At 53.5% G+C, this 7577-nt stretch overlaps 1 long non-coding RNA gene across 1 annotated transcript; it reads right to left on the bottom strand.

Annotated features, from left to right (window-relative positions):
• Positions 1–1570: 1570 nt before the first annotated feature.
• LOC138983958 (uncharacterized) lies at positions 1571–5941 on the bottom strand. The gene is made up of 3 exons (XR_011461317.1): positions 5789–5941; positions 5577–5626; positions 1571–2277 (listed from the first exon to the last, which is right to left on the bottom strand). It is a non-coding gene; the product is annotated as an uncharacterized lncRNA (long non-coding RNA).
• Positions 5942–7577: the final 1636 nt, after the last annotated feature.

The raw sequence follows: 7577 nt of genomic DNA on the forward strand, positions 1-7577 counted from the left end.
CCCTGCCCTATACAGACGCTTCCCCCAGATGAGGGAACTTTAAACCAGTCTGTGAACCACAGCGGGATCACTGAGCACCCATTGATTTCTCAGTGTGGCACTTGGTACTGTGGGCCGTCAGGACCTGGAGGTACTGATGACCCGAAGGGAAGACAAAGCCAAGCAAAACACACCAGGTTAAAAGCATCAGGCGTGCATGCTGAGTCGCTCAGTCGTGCCTGCTCTGCGCGACCCCATGGACCGTGGCCCGCCAGGCTCCTCAGTCCATGGGATTCTCCAGGCCGGAACACTGGAGCGGGTTGCCAGGCCCTCTCCAGGGGGTCTTCCCGGTCGAACCTGTGTCTCCACGTCTCTTGCACTGCAGCTGGGCTCTTTACCAGTTGTGCCACCTGGAAGCCCCGGAAAGCGTCAGGCAGCCAGGGAAAGACCGAGTCAGGACGTGGGACCTGCCCCGCATGGTGGGTAGGGCCGCAGGGCTCAGGTGCTCGGTCATTGTTCTAAATCCTTTCTAAATTCTAAACTTCATCCTAAATGTTTCTGTGAAGATGGCTGAGGAGTAGATGAACATGTAAGTGAGTGGTGTTTTTTAAAAATATACTTTTAAATTGTACCACAGTAGGTGAAATGGGGGCTCAGATATTCTGCTGAAGGCATATTCCTGGAAGTCAAGTGACCAACAGGTATCAAAAGCATTCAGATTTTTCCTCTCATTTTCAAGCAATACTTCTAGGAATTTTTTTTTTTTTTGTGGTAAGAAACACCTGTAAAAGTGAAAAATTAGAAATATCCCAAATATCCAACTAAGTGGGATTAGTTCAGTAAATATGCTATGTCCTTACAATTGAACATGATCTGATTATTTTAAATGATGTTGAGATGAAGATTGTTGAGAACAATATTTATTGTTCGTGACAAATTAAGTGAAAAAAGCCAGTATTAAACTGGGTGAAAGGTATACGGGAATTCCCTGCACTACTTTCCAACGTTTCTGTAAATCTAAAACTATTTTCAGATGTAACAGTTTGTCTAAACATCTTAAAAACCAGATATTTACAGCACTGTCTTATTTGAATTTGACATACACTCATGAAAGAATATATTTGAAGGTGATCACAGTGGGTATTCTTTATGGTAAGACTGGGGGCTTTTATTGCCTTCTTTTTACTCACCTGTATTTTCTGCATTTTCTACAATGAACAGGTAGTGCTTTTGTAGTGCTTTTATTTTGTAAAACATTTTTTTGAAAACATTTTTAGAGACTTTTTAAAATGTGGACCATTTAAAAATCTTTTTATTGAATTTGTTACATTTTTGCTTCAGTTTCATGTTTTGGTTTTTTGGCTTCGAGGCATGTGGGATGTTAACACCCTGACCAGGAGTCAAAGCTGCAACTCCTGCTTTGGAAGACAAAGCCATGACCACTGGGCCACCAGGGAAGTCCCTGTACCACTTTTAATAAGAAAGATAAATAAAACTTATCTTAAATTTATCTTAAATGTTCTTTAAAGGGAGTTTATCAAAGAGGGAAAGAAAACAGGCTAATGGATACAGGAGAATAGTGACGAGATGGTTTAACATTTTACTTTAGTTTTTATTCCAGTTCTAAAATAATGTATCTTTAACACGCAGAAATGAACATTGCCGAAGTGTACAAAAGGCGTCATCATCACACGTCAGCTTGCTTCTCAGAAACGACCGCTGGGCAGTGGGCCCTGGAGCAGCAGCGAGGCCCCACGGACCCTGCGGCTGTTTCTGCAGCTCCTCTTCCGGGCTCAGCGTGGTTGTGCTCCTAACCACCAGCACCTGTGACGTCCCTGAAGGGCTCCTCTCAGGTCCTGGAGCTGCTTCGCCCAAATGTGCAGAAAGGGAGAGGCAGGTGGGCAGACTGTACATGAAGTCATAGAAAACGTGCCGAGGCGCAACATACACGCCAGATTCACGCCAGAGTCCCCTGCGGGCAGAGGCTGTGTCCCGAGAGCACATTCTGGCGTGGCTTCTTCCGCCTCCCCGCCCGGCCTCCCCATCCCTGACCAGGCCCTCCCGGAAGCGCTCATCAGGTATGACCGGCACGCGCGTCTTCATCTCAGGGTCTGCTTTTAGGAAACACAGCAGTGTTGTTGCTGTTGACGCGCCAGCTCGTCTCCTTCCCTTTTTTCTCTGTTCACACAGCACACGCTGTACGGCTCAGACACACTGCATTTTTACAGAAGACGTGGCTCTGATTTCCCCAGAAGCCAGGGCTGAGACAGCCTGGATTGGTCACATGATTCACAGCATCTATGGGATTAAAAAAAATGAATTTGAGCAAACTCTGTGAGATAGTGAAGGACAGGGAAGCCCGGCGTGCTGCCATCCATGGGGCCACAGAGTCAGGCAGGGCTGAGCGACAGCAGTAACCGGTCCCACAGTGTGAGTCAGGTGGGTGAGGAGACAGGGGAAAGAAGATGCTGTCTGAGGACTGAGCCTTTTTTCTATGACTGTACAGAGTAATAATACCAGGGAATTTCAACTGTGTCTTAGGGAAAAGAAGAAAGGGTTGAAAGTCACCAGAAATGTGACTTAGGAGGCCAGATATGTAGAGTCAGCCTCCAGGACCAAAGGACACATTTTTGTTTTGTTTAATTTTATTCTTAGCTGGAGAATAATCACTTTCCAATACTGTGATGGTTTCTGCACACATCACCATGAATCAGCCTAGGCACACACGTGTTCCCCCTCCAAGCCTCCCCCACCTCCCTCCCCTCCCCACTCTCGAGGCCGTCACAGAGCCCCGGCTGCGGGCTCCTGTGTCAGACAGCAGATTTCCCCAGCTTTCTACTTTACACGTGCTATATGTGTGTTTCAAGCTACTCTCTCAGATCACCCCACCGTCTTTCTCCCCCACGGTCAGACACACAGACACAGAAGTAAGTGGGGGGGCTGAGGCATTTGCCTGAGAAGACATCAGCTCACAGCCGCCCCGGCACCGCCAGCCTGCACCCTCTCCCCCACGGTCAGACACACAGACACAGAAGTAAGTGGGGGGGCTGAGGCATTTGCCCGAGAAGACAGCAGCTCACAGCCGCCCCGGCACCGCCAGCCTGCACCCGTGGTCTCCAGCTGGCCCCCCACGCTCCTCCAGCTCCTCCTCACTCACTCCCCCAACCCCGGGCTCTGCTCCTGAACCTCCCTCCCATCTCCCCCTGCCCTGCCTGCCAATCTGCTCTCAAACACCAGGTCTTCAGCGCCCCTGTTGTGTCTAAGGATGCCCACGAGGGCTACCTGGCCCTTCCAGCTCTTCTGCTAGTGCCCCTCGGGAATCTTCAGACTCAGCGTCATGCATTATCTCCCCCACCCGCCTCCTCCTCTTGGTCTCCTGGCCCATTGGAGAGCAGCTGCGCTCTCTGATGCACCAGGCTCCCCGTCTCAGCCGCCTTCGCCCCCAACGTCTTCTGGCCCCTTTCGACGTGCCCAGGCCTGTTTGACCTCTGGCTGTTCTGTCCCTTCAAACCCCCTTGCTGTCAGCCTCATGAGGTCCCCTTACCCCTCGAGCCCTATGGAGGTCTCACAAGCTCCCTGTGGCTCCATCATCCCAAACTCTGTCCCCAGACATATTCTTCCAAAGTGTGACTCTGATCAGACGTGCTCAGGCTCTATGACCCCCTGTTGCCCATTAAGTTAAGCCCATCCTCCTGAGCACAGCTCTGGGGTCAGCCTATGTTGCAGCACCACCTCCTCCTGGCCCTTTAGTGAACCGGCCCCTTGGTCGCTCCCAGATGCTGCCCCCTCTATCCCGCGGCCGCCCGGTTGTCCTTGTGGCCCTTCCAGCTGGAATGCTCTCCTCCTCTTCCTCCCATCAACTGAGGCTCAACCTAGACTCACCTGTGAAAACCCCGAGGGCACCGATGGGGTGATTCTCCCTTCTCTGAAGTCTCACATGCTGCTTTGCCTCATTTAAAAAAATCTTTATTGAAGTAGAGTTGCTTTACAATGTCGTGTTTGTTTCCGCCGTACAGCAAAGTGCATTGGCTGTACACGTATCCTCTCTTTTCTTGGATTTCCTTCCCACTGAGGTCACCACAGTGTTGAGGAGAGTCCCCTGTGCCATACAGCAGGCTCTCACTAGCTATCTGGTCTGTAGACAGCAGCGTACACCATTTTAACGCAGATTTCAGTGCCCTGGGCCTTCCCCGGGGGGTTAGACCGTAAAGAATCTGCCAGCAATGCAGGAGACCCAGGTTCAACCCCTGGGTCAGGAAGATCCCTGGAGAAGAGAATGGCAATCCACTCCAGTATCCTGCCTGGGAAATCCCACGGACAGAGGAGTCTGGTGGGCTACGGTCCGCGGGGTCGCAGAGTCGGACACGACTGAGCAGCTAATGCTTTCACTGTCTTTAGTGACCTGACTACCCAGCGAGTCCTTAAGGGTTTAAGCCATGTGACTCATTCTTGCATCTTCCCGCGCCAACCACACAGTAAGTCCTCATGACGGCTGTTCAACGAACCCTTAAATTACTCAGGTTGTTAGGACTAGCTGAGCCAGGCCACATCTGGAGATAAACCACGCTCTTCCTTGGCTCTGCTGCTAAATACACACAAACCTCCTCATTGGTGCTTCCCTCTCAAGCAGAGCAGTGCAGACGCGTCCCTCGTTACAGACCGTTCAACTGCTCTCTCTTCAGACTCAAATCTCTTGCCCGGAGGGTTTCAAGCCAACTCCCCCCGACCAGAATCACAGTGTCTGGGCTTAGCCGACTTCTGAGAGCCTCCTTCTTTGTCTCCCCGTTCCCAGCTGTCCACTGCTGGGACAATCCCCAGGCGCAGGAGCAAAGCAAAGCTTGACCCCAAGGCAGTGTCCCCTTGGAGCCAGCTCAAGAGCAAAAGAAACCCTGCCTTCCCCGAGATGAAAGCTCCCTGCAGCCGGATCACCCGTGGCCTAATGCCACGCTGCCATGGCAACATGAATTTTAAGCAGTCATCGGCAGAACCCGCTTCTTCGATTTCGGCAACCCTGGAGCCAGCCTCTCCTGGGTGGGTCTTCCCACCACAAGGGTCCCAGTGGACCTGAGGGGCCTGAATCATTCTCTGCAGTCAGGATGACCCGACCTGGCAGCTGACACGCTGAGACCTGATGGGTGTGATACTTGGACCACATGCACGTCTCCAGTCAGACTTCACTCTCAGGGAGGGCGTGGGGGCGTCAGCAGCCTCAGGGCCGAACCCCCAGAGAAGGAGGGAAGCAGCTCCTCACTTCTCTGTTCTCCAGGAACCTGGACCTTTCTGTCTTCTGCGTCCACGCAAAGATGCCAAGAGCCCCGACTCTGCTAACTGCCTGGTGCATCAGCCCCCGTCCAGGTGCCTCTGCCTGGCCTAGCTTCCAGCCTCACCTGCCCAACGAGGGAGCTGATGAGCCGCTCAGGCTGAGCAGGGAAAGATGCGTGTGGGTGCGCTCAGTCGTGTCCGACTCTTGTGACCCCATGGGCTGTAGCCCACCAGGCTCCTCTGTCCACGGGATTCTCCAGGCAAGAATCCTGGAGTGGGCTGCCACTTCCTTCTCCAGGGGATCTTCCCGACCCAGGATCGGACCTGTCTCTCACCTCTCCTGCTTGGCAGGTGGGTTCTTGATCACCAGCGCCATCTGGGCAACCTGCAGGGACAGAGGAAGCGAGTTAATCAGTTTGCGTCCGGAAGTCGGGGGTGGACACGCAGAGATGACCTTCCACGCGAGGGATTCTCTTGGCCATGGTCCACAGGCTGAGGAGGGAGTTTTCTTCCTGCGGGAGTTTTTCTGCAGAGTCTCAACACTCACCAAAGCCACTAGAAATGGCCCAGCCCCCCGGTAGCCCCCAGGACGCAGCAGCCAGGAGACCCCCACAGGCCACCATCAGCCTGCAGCTCAGCGGCTCCGGATGCTCCGAGCACAGGGGGAGGCCCGGTCCCTTCCGCTCCCCGCATCCGCCTCTCTGGCTTTCCAACCAGGAGAGGACCTTCCTCCTGGCCCGCTTCCTTCTCACTCCAGTCTCAAGTCCCCAGGAGGAAAAGCTGCCTCTCTGGGGATCCGTGAGCCTGGGACTCCCCCTTCTGGTGAAGCCTTGGGAGGGGACCGTCCCCAGAGTGCAGGGCAGGGCCTCTGAGGCCGAGGAGCCCGAGACCTGTGTCCCCTCGCCCCTACCCAGCTCGGCCTGTAGGCTCCTGAGGGCCCCGGCGCCCTGGGCTGGCACAAAGCATACCAGTCCCTTGACTGTCTCTCTTCCCTGGAGGCCACTCACCCTGGGCCTTCCCTGCCTTTGAACAGCATGTGGTGGAGACAGAAATTCCTTCCCGTGTGGACCACTGCCTTCCTTCCTCCTGGGGTTCTCTGTGACTGCACTTCCCCCTAGCGCGGGGCTTGCCCAGGCGGCACTAGTGGTAAAAAGCCCACCTGCCAACTCAGGAGACAGAAGAGGGCCCTGGAGGTGACCGTCCCTAGGGTCGCAAAGAGTCGGACGCAGCTGAAGCCACTTGGCACGCACACATGCTCAGCTCAGGCAACCAGAGTCCATCATCCATCACCAGATGCCGGGCGGGGTTCCCTGCAGGACCCCGGGTGCCTGGGGGCACGAGTGTGCGAGCCCGGTGCTGAGATTCTCCTCGTCTCCAGACACACTGGCTGCCGGGAGGACGTGGATTTGCCCCTCATCTCCTTTCAGACCAGCTTTGCAATGAAACACATCCAGCCGTGACCCTGTGGACTGCAGCCCGCCAGGCTCCTCTGTCCATGGGACTCTCCAGGCAGGAACACAGGACTGGGGTACTGTGCCCTCCTCCAGGGGATCTTTCCGACCCAGGGACCAAATACAGGTCTCTTGCATGGCAGGCAGATTCTTTACCGTCTGAGCCACCGGGGAAGGCCATTTCAATGGATTGGCCTGCTCACCTTCCAAGAAACGTGGCTGACTGCTCACTCTCTCGGAGAAAGTTTCCCTTCCCCTTCCTGAGGGACTCCTGTGAGCCCAAGAGAGGGGACTCTGTAGAATCTGAAATGAGATGCTATTTCAGAGCTGAAGCCTCTGAGTTTCCCTCAGGGCAGTAGATCCAGGTTTGGGGGACACAGCTACCCGCCCCCACTCGTCTCCTGATGTGTGCAGAGCGATGGCTCAGCCCCAGTGTTTGTGGGCTAAATAAAGTAAGTGTCTGAGGTTAAAAGTGAGAGGCTCTTGAATTCTGAGGATTAAAGGTGAAGAACATAATAAGTGGTTTGGCAAACCACTTACCTTTTTTTCTACGAGGACCTTCCAGGCATCTTTTTTTTAAGCTTTTTTTTTTTTTTTTAATGTGACCATTCTTATAGTCTTTATTGAATTTGTTACAGTATTGCTTCTGTTTTATGTTTTGGTTTTTGAGCTGCAAGGCCTGTGGGATCCTCGCTCCCTGACCAGGGATCGAACCTGAAGCCCCTGCGTTGGGAGGGGAAGCCTTAAGCTCTGGTCCACCAGGGAAGGCTCCAGGCAACTTTTAAGAAATGTTTTATTCACCACGTAACCCTTAATTTCAACCCACTGCCCAGTTCAAGCATGATCCCAGTGGACCCTTCAGGGCAACACTTCAGGGCTTTGGGC

Source organism: Bos mutus, chromosome 19, assembly GCF_027580195.1.
Source record: "Bos mutus isolate GX-2022 chromosome 19, NWIPB_WYAK_1.1, whole genome shotgun sequence".
Taxonomy (NCBI): Eukaryota; Metazoa; Chordata; class Mammalia; order Artiodactyla; family Bovidae; genus Bos; species Bos mutus.